We start from the raw sequence: 15339 nt of genomic DNA, 5'->3' as shown, positions 1-15339 counted from the left end.
AATAATTTATGTTCCATCTTTCCAGCTTGGATTCCTTTAATATTTGTGTTCTTTCTGATGGCAGCAGCTAGAGGTTCTAAAGCTAAGGCAAAAATTAGAGGGCTCAGGGGGCAGCCCTGTCTTGTACCCCGGTGCAGAAAGAAAGGTGGGGATATGTTCCCATTTGTTAACACTGAAGCCTTGGGGTTATTATATAAAAGTTTAACCCATTTTATAAATGAGGCGCCTAATCCGAACCTAGATAGTGTCCCAAACAGGTAACCCCACTCCACTCTGTCAAACGCTTTCTCAGCGTCGAGGGAAAACGCAACCATAGGCTCGGGGCTATTCCTTACTTGCCAAATTAAATGAAGTAATCTACGAACATTATCTGCTGAGGACCTTCCTCGGATAAAGCCAACTTGGTCTGTATGTATAAGACTGGGCAGGTGCGTCTCCAACCTTATGGCTAAAATCTTGGCCAAAATTTTAGCATCTACATTTATTAAAGAAACTGGGCGATAACTTCCACATTGCTGGGCATCCTTCCCTTTTTTATGGATCAAAGTTATGATTGCCGATTGCATGCTTTCTGGCATCTTGCCCCTTTCAATTGCATCTTTAAAAACTATCACTAATCTTGGTGCTATCAGGTCCATGAATTCTTTATAAAAATCGGTCGGTAGCCCATCTTCCCCAGGGGACTTCCCAGAGCTCATTTTTTTTATGGCTTGTTGAACTTCATCTAATGTAATATCTCCCCCAATTTCTTTCTGTTTTTCCTCCGATAAAATCGGCAGATGCACTTGCGACAAAAAATTATCTATATCCTCTTGCTCTATTGTGCCTTGTGATGTGTATAATTTTTGGTAAAATACCCTAAATATCTCGTTGATTTCTCCTCTATCTGTTGCTAAGGTCCCTTTTTCATTCTCCACCGAGGTTATTAGAGTACGACTGTACTGCTGTTTTGCTCTCTGGGCCAGAAATCTGCCAGCTGCTTCACCTTGCTCATAGTATCTCTGTCTACACTGAAACATAGCATACTCCGCCTTTTTCTGTAAAATAGAATTTAGTTCTAATTTCCTTTTGTTTAACTGTGTAAACACAACTGGATCTACCTGGGAAGCATGTATTATTTCCAGATCTTTAATCTCTTTCTCCAGCTCGAGTAGTCGCATATTAGTTTGTTTTTTTAGATAAGAACTGTGTTGTATTAAGCGACCCCTCAAGCAGGCTTTAAATGCATCCCACTCTATACCTGGATTGGAAGTTGACCCTTCATTGAATTCCCAAAACTCAAGAATTTCCTTTCTAATAAAGTTACAGGATTTTTCATTTCGGAGCAGTGAGGTGTTAAGTCTCCAACGGCTTCTCGGGGTTTCTGATAAGGACGCAGTGCCTAACAATACTTCAACCGGGGCATGATCTGACAATACAATGTTACCAATTGAGGCCGTGATAGTTGTACTTACTAATTGTTTGGATATTAGGAAATAATCTATTCGCGAGTATGAAGCATGTGGGTTAGAGTAAAAGGTGTACTCCCTCTCCTGTGGGTGTAAGACCCTCCAAATATCAACCAGGCCCAGCTCCTCTTCCAAAACTTCGATGGCTACTTGTGATTTATGTACTGATTTAGTTGTATTAGCAACTTTTGATTTATCTAGGGTCGGGTCCCTCACCTGATTAAAATCCCCGCCGATAATAACATATGTATTCCCCATTTGTTTCACCACATTACATATGTCAACGAAAAAATCTGGGGAGTCTACATTTGGTGCATAGATATTGATAAGGGAGCATCTGCTGCCAAATAAATCTACACTGATCGCGACCCATCTGCCATCTCTATCTGAAATTTGCTTGTGAATAGTGATGTTTAAGTTTTTACGAAACAGTATGCAGACACCTCTCTGGTTAGATGAATAGGCACTGTAAAATATTTTACCAACCCAATCCCTTTGTAATTTGGTTGACTCTTCGTTATTCAGATGAGTCTCCTGTAAAAAGCAGATGTCCACCTTTTTTTTGTTTCAAGTACAAAAGAAGTTTCTTCCTCTTAGTAGCCAGATTTGCCCCTTTAATATTCCATGATAGTAACTTTAGTACGTCTGCCATATTAACTTAGAACTTCTATTTTATCCTCTGCCATCTTATCCATCCTCGATATGAAGAATGACCCCAACCTGATGCTTCCCTGTATAAGAGATGTGCACATCTGCAGCAAAAAAAGGAGAAAAAGAAGAAAAGAAAAACACAAAAAACAAAACAAACAAAAAAAAAAAAAAAAAAAAAAAAAAAAAAAAAAAAAAACCTGAAATACACATACGAGAACCCCGGGGGACAGGAGGTTCTCCAAAATCGCTTAAACTAAAACAACGGCATAATACGTCCGTGAAGCTCGACATCCTTACCTGCCCGACACCCCCCCCCTCCCCCAACCTTCAATACACGTCCTTATTATAAAACGCAACGCTCAACTGAACCTGTATTTGTACAAGTGAGCAATTGAATCCAAAACGAAATTCCTATAAAGAACAGGAATTAATATCCCTTATTTATATTCCAAAAAACAAAATAAAGGTAGATTTATCCCAAAGTAACATGTCTGTCGTTATAACAGCAAATCAACATTTAAACTTGTGAACACACGCAAATTCAAACAATTGGTCATGTCTATGGCTATAACTATAATTAGTAATAAACCCCACAAAGTTCAACACGCAGGCTCACCTAAACCTAATATGTAAACGGCTCCGGTCTCTCCATCCATCATCAGTAACCTCCGTGTGGCGTTTGGATCTTCCTTAGGCTCTCTTGGAGATGAAACTTTTCACCTCCTCTGGAGAGGTGAATGCATGTCGAACATTGTCCGCCACAACTCTCAGCACGGCTGGGTATATCATAGTGTACCGGAGCCCTTTCTCCTGTAGCTGTTTCTTTACTCCATCAAACTTTTTGCGCCTCTGAATAATGTCCTGTGAGAGATCCTGAAAGAAAGATACTCTTTTGCCTCTCCATTCCACCCGCTCCTTCTCACGGGCCGCTTTTAGCACTGCTTCTCTGGCCCCGAACTTGAGGAAACGCACCAGGACATGCCGGTCTCTGTTGCCCCTCTGCCCTGTTCTATGGGCGCGCTCGATCTCAAAGTCCGGACCCATTTCCATATCTAATGCTTCTTCCAGAAATGTCTGCACAAAGCTTTGCATGTCTCCTCCTTCGACGCCCTCCGCCACTCCAACAATACGAACATTATTACGGCGACCGGCATCTTCCAAGTACGTTATTTTCTCCTGAAGCTGGGCGATTGCTTTGCTAGCCGTGTCTACCGCCACCCTCATGCTTTGGTCATGATCCTCCAACGCCGAAATACGGGTCTCAGCTTCCGTCACTCGAGCTCCTAAATTCTCCACCGCCGCTTTGACCGCATCCATGCCCGATTTCAGGTCACTCATATTGGATGCGATGCCTTGTAGCAGTGTTTTAATACTCGTTAGCTCAGCTGCGGTGTCCGCCTGCGGTGGATCCGGAGTGGACGTCATGTGCTCGCCTGTGTCCTCCTGAGTCTGTCGAGCCGTACTTCTTAAGCCGTACTGTGTAAGGGTTTTTTGGACTGGTTGCATGTTAATATAAAGTTCCTAACCTCCGCGCACCTATTTGTTGTGTTTAAAATATGTCTATAATTATATAAAAGAGGGGGTAAGGTGAACGGGTTTTCTCCGAGTTTCTCTAAGCAGCCATCTTGGGTGCTCGCTCCACCGGAAGTCGTTCTTTTTTCTTTTTAATAAAAATCTGCCCGGTTCATGAGTACATTTTACATTCAGTGTTACAGGCAGCAGATGTGTTGTACCTCTTGATCTTGTTTTAGGTGAAATATTTGTCACTAGAAATACAGACAGCACCGGGCTAAACGATGCGGACAGTTCGTATAAAATATTAACTTCAGGAGAAGTGTTTTTTACAGACTGACTCCCACAGCTGTCTTAACTAGGTCAGTGAAACTAGGATAGTAGAAGCTCCTCGGTATCAGTGGCACATTCCTAAAATCTCTTCAAATATGACTGATAAGTTCAGCCAGGTCTCGTGGCACATGCTCACATTTTGTTCTCAGGTGGCAATTTGCAGGGGCACAAGTGATAAGGTTTGTAATGATAAAAATGAAAAGTTTTTCTTATCATCATACCGTACTATTATTATCTCCTTGAAGCAACTACACATAAAAATGTTGAAAATACACTATAATTAACAAGGCTATGGTGCACTCTGGGAAAACAGCTGTATTGGTTTATATTTTGGTTTCTAAAAGAAATAAGCACTTGTGTACTATAGGGTATTTCACGAATGTGCTATAATTTTACCAATTTTGTGCATTTATTTTAAAGCGTTTTTACACAGACTTTTCAACCTTAAGGATGTTCTTTGCTCTGTTTGAAGTGGTTACAGGAACCTCATAGAGCTTTGCCAGCATGGTTAGTTAGAAAAGCGCACCAGTGTGTATGTGTTTCCATTCAAACAGAATTCACACTCACTCTGCAGCACTGGGGCAAGGTTGCATTTGGTTCATTTCCCAGTGCACAGTAAGTTAGGAGAAATGGAATTACTGATGACTTGTGTATTAGAGTGAGCTTTTAAAGGCTGCCAGTTACCACGTCTAGCACCAGAGTGCGTCAAAGAAAATCACATTTGTTTCCAACCCTATAACTGCACCATAATACGATGGATTTTCTCTGCGGACTTTGCTTTAATAGTTTTATTTTCTTATCTTGTGTCCCCATATGCTCTGAAGAAATGGTGTAATATGGGTATATTTATTTTATGGAAGACTTTTCTGGCATTAGAACTGCTGCCTTTCAAGACAAAGATCACGTATTAATTTCTAGCCATTTGTGACAAAGTCAGGTCCTAAAGTGCAATAGGATTCCTATATAGGACAAGTTGTGTCCTAGTATGGATGATACAAAGTCGCTCAGACAGCACAAAAGCCAGTCTGAAACTGCTTAATATCACAGCTAGACTACATGGCGTGTTGCCCTCAAACAGCTGACGAGGTGCAAATAGCTTAGTCAAATCGTCTCTTATTGATAACAAATAGCTTGTGTCTGCTTTCGCCCTTTGATTTGTTGAGTTGTCTTCAGCTTACATCACATATTTAGTATAAATACTTGCAAATATGACAATAACATTATTATTATTATTGAATGTGATGCTCCAAGTTGAGTAGACTCATTAAACCGCTGATCGACACACAGTGGATTGTTCTTTTGCAAAGAAAACAACAGTTGTGTTTAGAAAATTCAGACCCAGTAATAAATACTCTGGTGTAGAATTGCAGATTTCAATCACTTTGTGCAATATGAGCTGCCAACGATGGCATCAGTGGGAGATTATCAAATCGACAGCCAGTTTTCAAAGCAATGTGCATCATGGGTTTGTGACGCATATCCTCAACATGGCTGTGGGAACAAATCACATGCATCTGTCGCCAAAGGAAAGTTTGATGGAGAAGTTGTGTGTGAGTAATAACAGGTGGGAATGTTTTGAGGCCAGCGCAAACTGGGTCATCTTCGCTAAATGATGCCACAGAGTTCATCTTAAAACCCAGTGGTGTATCCCTGACTGAGGCATTCAGTCTCCTCAGCCAAAGCTTGGCAGTATTGATATTTTTTCGTAACATATATTAAAAAAAAAACCTAATCAAGAGGCTTTTCTTGTCTGTGCACAGTAGGTACAGTATTTGTGTTCACAAGCATGTCCTTTAAAGACTTTTTGTTAACTACGATATAATACAGTTTGCTTTGTTAGAAATCAGAGAGGTGACCCAGTTAAAAGGTGAGGACAAAGTGCATGTGGCGTACAGAACAGAGTATCTTCAAACTATGTATAAAATTAACTTTGGCTTGTTTGCATTTGTTATCTTATCGCAGCCACTGCAAACAAACCGATTTGATTTCCTTTATCATTTCAGCTCCAGGGTAATTATGATTGTACACCAATTCTCCAGCCGGTGTAGTGAGACGTCTCCTGTGCTGCCACTCTATGGTAAGCCTGTGAAACAACATTAAAGATCCTTGTGTGGGGGGAAAATTACAGAATGTTTCAAACTGCTCTTTTATGAAATTCAGTGCAGACGTGCAAATATTCGTTGTTGACATTTGTTGATGTAGCTGCAGTATATTTAGGTTCTGTCACATGAGATATTGGTCAGGGAAACACAAGCATAATTTCAAATACAAATCAGTAGATCAGACAGTGGACACAGGACCATGAAAATTTGATCTCCCATGCACACTATCAGTACATAAACCATTTTTTAATAAGTCTTCATAATGAATCCAGCAGGAACATACAGCAACATAACAAATGCTACCAGTAGACTGACACTAGAGGGCAGTGAAAGCAAACAGAAGACACCTGAATTTTTCTCAGAGTGGCCATATCCATGTCATCACAACTATTTATTTAATTATAAACACATAATAAAGTGATTTTTCCTACTGTATATCACATTGCAGATGCAGGATATAATTTGTGTCCGTAATCATGGTCAACAAACAATGCCATCATGTTGTCAACCTTTGGTTGTTTTGGTGAACTGCATATTGCAAAATGCAAATTAGAGCTAACAAGGTACAACGATCAGCCACAAAATTAAAACCACTGACGGGAGAGGTAAATAACGTTGACTGTCTTGTGACAATACAATGTTCTGCTGGGAAACTGTGTGTGGATGTTACTTAGATAGCTACCACCCACCTAGACCAGACCAGGCACCCCCACCAGTAGCAATGACACTCCTTGATGGCAGCAGCCATCCCCAGTGGATGCAGCCTGACACAGGCACACACACAAAAATGGCTTAGGAACAACTCAAAAAACATGAAAAACAGCACAAGGTGTTGACCTGGCCTCCAAATTCCCTATATCCCAAACTGATCAAGTATCTGTGGGATGATCCACAGAGGACCCTCCCTACAACCCATAGGAACCCAAAGGCCCCCACTAACAACATTCTGTTGCCAGATACCACAGGACACCCTCAGAAGGCCCAAGCAAAATAATTTCACAGTGAGACTGCAGAAGTTACATGAATAATAAACTAAATTAGCTTAGATACATTATGATATTCTGTTTCCTGTGCATCATTCAAGAGCCACTCCTCAACACAGTGGCCATGACGGTACATCATTTCTTTGCTGCTGCTTTTACCGAAGTGCATTTGATCCTCTGCCTCAGGCTGTGATTGGCCAAGACGTCGGGACAAGACAGGCTCAAATCCTCTCATTGGCTGGTCAAGATATGGCCCATAATCCTAATCTTCTCACCCTCCCGGGATTAAATTTGCTGTCCAGTCATCTTTAAGAAATATGTGCCCCACTGGTTCGGCTTAGATGGTAAGGAAGTAAAGCACAAACTCTTTACAGGCAATCTCTCCTCACAGGAACGTATAGCACTGAACCCAAGTGGTGAGCATTAGTTGGCTGTGATGGAGATTTAGGCCATGAGTTAAGCCAGGGAAGTAATTACCGTTGTCAGGAAACTGAGGTCTGAACTCTCTTCCCTCCGACTGTCAAAGCCTGGCCTCATGCTCTCCGGTGCACTTTTTTCCCAATCTCTCTCACTGTTCAACTTTAATTCTATGTCTTCATCTTTTCCCTAGCACATTTTCCGCTCTGTCTCAGTTTGTTTTCCCAGCTAAGGGAACTTGTATTGACTCAGTGTCAGTACCTGCATGTTTGCCCTCAGCTTTGTTTTCTCAAGCTTTGTATCACAATCCATATTTTACTTGTCACATACCCTTGCTCTCTGTGGTTACACTTTTAAAACATGATGCCGTCACATGTATTTTTATAAAAGATTAAGAGCATTAGCTGGATAAGAACTTGGAACTAATTAGACCTGGAGTGATCTAACTTGGACAGATAAGTCCGCATCCCTTGATGATGCATTTTGACAAGCTCTACATCTGGAAAAAATCTTTCATGCTTCCATGTCAGTGACACACGCCTGGAGAAACCTTTTAACTGAGAGAGTTATTGAAAAAGACATGCAGAGAATTGCTAATGTAACTGACTGACTGCGGGGAGTGAACCCTGATCTCTATAAATCCATAATGTAGATGTCGAGTATATCTGTTTTCATACCGTGTAATGAATAAAGTTAAATAAAATGTGAAATGTCGGAAGCAAAAGGAATAAAGCACGCAATAAAAAGTGTAACTTATAAATGCAAGTACGCTAAGTGATCCGATTCATGATTCACTGCAGTCAGCGTTTGAAGTGCAGCTACTGTGATTCGTGTGCTTGATCTCCCCACCACATTTGTCTTATTTGAAGTTCAAACAGATTTGTGCTTAGCAGGAGTTGTACTTTTAACAGCAGCATTTAGATATTACTTCTAACAATCTCTCTGATGGCATTTTTTATTTATTTTTTTATTATGGTTTTGCCATCTTCAGGGAAACATTTCAGCTAAATAGGAATTTGGATTGCTGCCTACGTAATGGAAGTCGGTAATGTGCTTGACACCGTAAAAGCTTATGTTAGCTCTTCAAACATTCACAGTTTCAATTCCAGTGCGATATGTTTGTTTCAAAAGTGGCAAAGAGCTCAGACACATTCCACAAATTGCAACATGTGTGGGAAGAAAGAAGTCACAGAGGAGTAATCTTGTTGCTGGTGCTGAACGCACTCCAAGCATCGCTCTTACCTTAACTGCGTCCCACTTGCTCAAAACTGCATGTAATTCCAATTATGGAAGATTTATTAATGTGCAAGAAAACATGGAGAGGCTTCAGGCCCTCCTGAAAATAAAATCTTAGGTGTGAAGCAACGTGAAAGCGGTTTAACCGCATCCATATCAACTTGAACGCATGGTCGCAGAGCTGTGTCTGCGTACGGCAGTGCAATCGCGTGCAGGAACATCTCACGAAATGGGGCAAAGGGGTAATAGCGATCAATAGAGTATGGATTATCTTTAATGGAGGCAAAATAAATGAAACAGCAGCAGATAAGAGCATGCAGTAAAATGTCTGCCACATTTTACATCTGTTTAATCTCTTGCAGTTTAGTGAGTTCAGTTCCAAATAAAGGGTAAGGTATTATTGACCTGACATACAATCTCAATCATTATCTTCCACTTCTACACGCACGGAAGACACACAAATGAATGGATGTGGGAAAAAAATTCTAATTCATAGAGTCTTCTGAAATAGCTGTGGACATTATGTGTCAACACTAGCATAAATTGCTGTCTCGGTATGTGTTGAAATGTGATGAGTTAAAGATAGGAATAGTTTTAGGTTGCAGGTTAACAAGAAAATATATTAGGTCTGGTCGAATAAGAGAATAAATGTTCACAAAAACACCCAATTCGAAATGTACATGATGATTTAACTAATGTACTCCCCCCCCTTCACTCCCATTCTTTTATGTCGGACTGCATTCAGGCTGAAAAAGGGAGGATCACTCTCCTTGATTGACCATCATCAGTGGCTTGTGTTTAAGAGGAGCCCTGTGACGCTCAGTGTCCCATGGATTAGCATTGACTGGCCTTGCCTGGCTTTTAAAGTCCACCTCCCGTTGCTTAATTACGGCACAGACTGCACCAGAGCATTGAAACAGCAGATATGTTTATTTGCCGCTCTCCGGGATCATTTGTTTTCAACACATGCAGGTAGAAATTGATTCTAAAACAACACGAGCTGGGTCAAAAGGTCGTTTGCTGGTCTGAATGCTGCCATGTTGTGGCGGTTAAGTGACTGATTGTCACGGCTGATGAGTGCGTGTTTGTTCCCAAGGCTAATTGTGGCGCTCATATGTTTGGACAGTCAGAGAGGATGTGTCCTCAGTGGCAGGCTGAGGCTGAATACACCACCAACCATGTCCTCATCAAAGTCAAAACTAAGTCAAAACACTTTTTGGATCATTAAGATGATGATAATTAAAGCACAAAGTCCTGACTAAGCCCCATAGTGGAAGCTCCACGGTTAGCGGCTATGTCTACTTGGCTACGTTCTCTGACATGACAATACTTGATACTAGGCCGTGTTTTGCGTTTCCATACCTACCAAAAAAACTGCCTAGAGTAATTCACACAAGCCCTAACTACAAAAACAAACAAACAAACATCTGTCCGTGCTATGCAGCAGAGTTGTAACTTGCGTGACAGGATTTTAAGAAGAAATGCCAGAGACGACAACATCAGCTACTGGGCCCTGTCACTCACCGTTAATTAAATCCCAATGGTTGTTCCACAGAGAGGTCCTTATCTTTTTTGGACAAACACCATTAGACGAAAGCCGACAGGCAACAGCAGGTGGCCTGAAGTCTGTCCACTTGCACAGTCCCACCGCGTTTTCAAAGGAAATCTTCAAGGTGAAATTACTTCTTGTTTTTTTTTCACGTGTGCTTTGTTGTCTCTTACGAATTCTCAGGTCATTGAACAAGAGAAGAAAGGGTGCCCCAGTTTTTAATAGAAACAATTCTTTTAATGATTCGTTTGCATATTAAACAGCATTAGGAGAACAACCTTAATCCCTATGTGCTTTTGTTTGTTGTTAAGTTCAAGCAGTTCAGCTGGAATAAAAGTGTCTTGTCAAATCCTACAGCCAAATAAGGGTATAGGAGATATAGTAATACAATTAAGCTTCTTTAGGGCACTGTACTGGGCACGCTGTACTGTTATAATGCTTTGGTGTTCTTTTGGGTAACATCAGACTTTAAAATGTTGAAGTAATTACTGGAAATACTCCTGTAATGAAATGCTAACTGAATATAACCTTTTTTTTTTCTTCCTGTACCCTCCACCTCTTCAATAAGACAGTAAGTGAATATGCAGATAGAACATTCTAATAGGAAAGATCTACCTAGACGGGCTGCCAGGTGTAATCTGCTTCTTCTTTTTTTTTTTAATAATGAAGGTTTATTCGTCAAAGCTGGTAATAAAAAAGTCTAAGTGTTAGCGCTTCAGTGGTAATTTTTATGTCAGGCATCGTATCAGGATGTGATATGAATACTGATAGGTGTCAGAAAAAAAGAATTACACTTACTTATCTGACATGAGGTTTGAATTCAGATCCACTGGATGTATTATGTAGAATGAGTTGACATGAGGACAGCTGGCATGCACAAAAAAATTTATACAGGCAGATCAAAGTGATTTTCCCTCAGTGTGGAAGAACAAATGGGCCAAGGTGATGGTAATGTTAGCTTTATTGATGTATTTCATGCAAGATGGGAGACGTAGTTCACAGCAGTTTCACACAAAAGTAAATATCACTAAACTATCTTTAAGACAAACTGCAGCTTCTTTCAGTTTTTTTTTTTTTTTTAAATTGCAAAACAATGTACAGTAGCACAATTCATCAAATAATTCAAATAGGATCAAAAACATATTTTGGCATCCCAACTGCCATGTGCAAAATATTTCCTTTCTAAAATAAGTTTGTCAGCTGGAAAGGGTTGGACTTCACCTCTGTGGTATTTTCTTTTCTGATATCCATATGCTGCGATTTAATCACCACTGAAATATTATACATTGTTAACAACCAAAAGCTCTTTGAAAGAGTGAGGACAAAATTCCAAGGCTGTGATAACATCCTCACCTCTCTCTGTGAGGCTTGACTTTATGTTGTGCTAAATTTAGTCACCAACACACTGGTGCTCATTTACACAGATGCCGCACTGGGGTGGTCGGTGTCGGTGGGATAGGGTGGCCAGGTTTCAAAGACTTAGAGATCAAAGGTCAGGACAACTGTGATAGGGTCCCATTCTCAACTGTATATCGTGTCTGGGTGCTGAGACTGAATGGCACTTTGTAGAAAGCAGGACAACCACGAGTAGTTTAGGGTGTCTGCTTACTGCACACTGCACATCAGAGTAATGTGTGTCAGTGTGCATGGGTTTTATGGATATCAACTTGTCTGTGTACATATGGAGGAAGCGAAGTGCTGCTGGGTCACCCAGTGTGACAGAGAAACTATCTGAGTCCTCTGCCTTTGATGTCTCTCCAACAACACAGCGTGATCTTCTGTGAGCTGTCGGGTAGCTGATGGTTTGGTGGCAAACAACATTTCTGTCCAGCACCCTCCAATCATATTCAAACAGAAGCTCACAATGAATTTTTTCTCTTTTAAATTTTCAGTTAACGTGCTGCTACTTGTAAAGAATGCTCATTTAAGTCACCCTTCATTTAACGTTAAGTTAAACGTTTAACGTGAACACTGATTGTCATTTATAAAGGCTGTGCAAATAAAGATACACTTCCTCTCTTCCTTCCCTCTTCCTTTCCCCGCCGCTTCTCCCTCTGGGCCATGTCTTCCAGTCATGCCCCAGGCCAGCTGATTCTGTGGCCAGCTAAAGGCTGGCAGTCCCTCCCAGAGGACTGACAGTTTTTGAGAGTGTTTGGGAACCATGACAACGATTGGTCACGACTCTTGGGTCATGGCAGGGAGACATGGAAGGTGTAATGCACAGGCCTAAACATCTCACTCTTTCAGCCATACAGACTGCACTGCTTCTCACAACCAGGTTATTGCTGACACCAGTAAACAGAGATATGGGAATTTTATATTGCTCTACACTTCACTATAAATAAGTGTACAGCACAACTGTGTACACTTTCCTTTCCCCCCACACTGTAACTCAACATACTCATTTAACAGAGGATACACAAAAGTACAGATGACATATTGGCCAATGTTTTGTTTCCACTGATGATCACTAAAATGTACAGAGCCTGTAGAGCAGCCGTGCACTCCGAAACCTGACACAGAACATGAAATAGCGTTTCTGCACTAAAAGCAAAAGCCTGCAGCTTTGCATTTTTGTCCTATTCTTCCACACACAGATAGAAGAGAGCACCGAATATGTCTGACAACAGAGAACAGAATCACAAAGACATACTGCAGACATCACAGTTGATCAAGGATCAAGCAGCACAATATCACTACAAACGCATTTCTTTCTCTTTGAAAGAAGTGGCAAGCACAATTGTTGCAAACACAATTTGTAGTCAGCACCGTGGAGTCACATGGAAATTTCCGCCATCACGTGTTGCTGGAGTCAAAGAAATCTGCCTGGGCCTTCACAATTTAAACTGCAGGCGGCTGAAGCTTGAAATACATTGTAATGATGCTGTTCCTTTAACCAATCACATTTCAAATCTGTATTCTTAGGCCTTCTCTGTGGCCTACGGTAGCGGTTCATGTTCATCTGTTGCAAGCTGCACAACCAAAAGGTCCCTTTTAATGATCTGATAGATATTTGAACTCATGATGTTGAAGGAGGAGATGCTATTGATTTCTTAGAAAGTCATTTTCACAGCGGACTTTCCAGGAAAAACTGGATATTGTGAGGAAAGGTCGCCCAATCCTGGAGCTAGCTAGCCTGAGCCCAGCTGGGAAAACATTCAGGACAGCGACTATTAGCACTACCGTTGGTTGACAGGCTCAGAGGAGAACCCTAAATTGTTTCTTAAGTTTTGGTGAGTAAAATGAATTATATTTACATCTTTTGTGTATACTTTTGCCATTTAATTGCGTCGACATCGGTGCTTCTGCTGGATTTGACGTGGCGTTGAGGAAGGAAACTTTTTGAAATGTTCTAATTGAGTTTCCTGCTTTAGTAATGACATTCATCTCACTATATGAGATACCCTTGTACGATGCAACGTCCCATTTTATTGCGTGTCCGTATGATGTTGATGGTTTCTATAGCGGTGGAGGATTTGTGCTGCTTTCTGAATTTGTCACTGATGAAAATGGTTAAGCACAACCTTACACGCGCGTCCAACATGTTTTATTGTTCTATTTGTTGCAAAAATTGCTCAAGAACTACAACAATATATGGCTAGACATGTTGAGCCTCTGTAGTCAAAGAGTGGTGTCTCCCTTCAGGCCTCTCCAGCCATGCCTTCGTCCAAACTTCCTCAGGTTTGGCTGATTGGGCTAATAAAGCACAAGCCAAAGACCCTTGTGCTGTCACTGCAAGGCCAGTTGGGTGTAGAGGAATGTGGGAGTCCAAACTCCAAACATTCATTAATTTTCTGTAACTGCTTGTCCTCTGGAGCAGGGGGGCTGGGGTCTAGCCCAGCTCCAAACATGCTCATCCAAATAATTTTATCGTACTCACTTCATGAAAGTAGAAAAAGAAAATACTTGGCCAATCCAATCCTGAGAAGATGCTAGGTTGTAAGGAGTTTCACCTTCTAATAATGGAGCCACAAAATGATTCCCATTGATTCCAGGTATGTTTGAGGATATCAGTGGTCCAGTAACTGGAAGCAGTACTGGAAAAACATATTAAAAAGTAGGCCACCAATTTCCCCAATTCGCAGCAGGTGACAGTTCGCAGTTTATCAGAAGCCACTTTGGGTGACCGTGTTTGCTAGTATGGTGGCTCTGAGCGGTCTTAAAGACCTTTGAAAGATGTGGAAAGATGCAGAGAAACCAAACCTGTTCTGATAGACAATTTTGGATAGTAATAATGTTTTTGAGGGAAATTCGTTATCCAGTAGCATTATCCTCCGGTCTCTGTGTAATGATGCTACTAGATCTATCTAACTATGAAGAAAATCTTTCTGTCACGTTTTCTCTTTAGCACCATTATTTGTTGAAATTAATAATTAAAGCCTGAATTCCATACACATTAAAGAGATTCTTCCTTATAGGTTCATCTATCTATCTAACATGCGCTACTGACGGTAAGGAAGATGTATCATTATCGATTTATTATTTCATTACATTTCATTATTCTCATTAGGATCCTGCTGCATGAGATGGGTATTTGAGGTATGCCAAATAAATCTTAACTGAAGCCACAGAGACACATGTACCTAAAATGACCTTCACTTAATGAGAAGTACTATCTTCCCATAGGCTTACCTCAAACTGTGTCCACCTCCACTGTCGAACCTGGTATTTTCACCACTATCTGATTCCATCCCACACTGAGAGCCAAAGCCTTTAAACCCATTAAATCCTTCCCCATTCAATTTTAGGATGGCAACACTGCCTTATGGGCCGCTGCCAACCAGGACTCTGTTGTAGACAGGCCCCCAGGATAACCAGAGACCCCTCCAGGTTTTCTAATCTAATGATGATTCCCAGGCAGCCAGGAGCAGATGCTTGGATCTTGAACTCTGCTGCGACATGAGACCACCACCTCAGGCCTCTGCAGCTGGACAAAATTGTATCCTGTCCATATATGGCTGCAATCAGATGACTTTTTGGAGTGATATTTCAATTTTTATAGTTCATTTTAATGTTTTGTTTCATTTGGTGGGACATAATAACTCTCTCCACCATATATTTGCTTCCAGGTTCAAAGAATTAAGTTCCAAATCTTTCTGATCAACCAC

This window comes from Chelon labrosus (genome assembly GCF_963514085.1).
Source record: "Chelon labrosus genome assembly, chromosome: 8".
Taxonomy (NCBI): domain Eukaryota; kingdom Metazoa; phylum Chordata; class Actinopteri; order Mugiliformes; family Mugilidae; genus Chelon; species Chelon labrosus.
The sequence above is the reverse complement of the archived record's forward strand: the minus strand, read 5'-3'. Positions refer to the sequence as shown.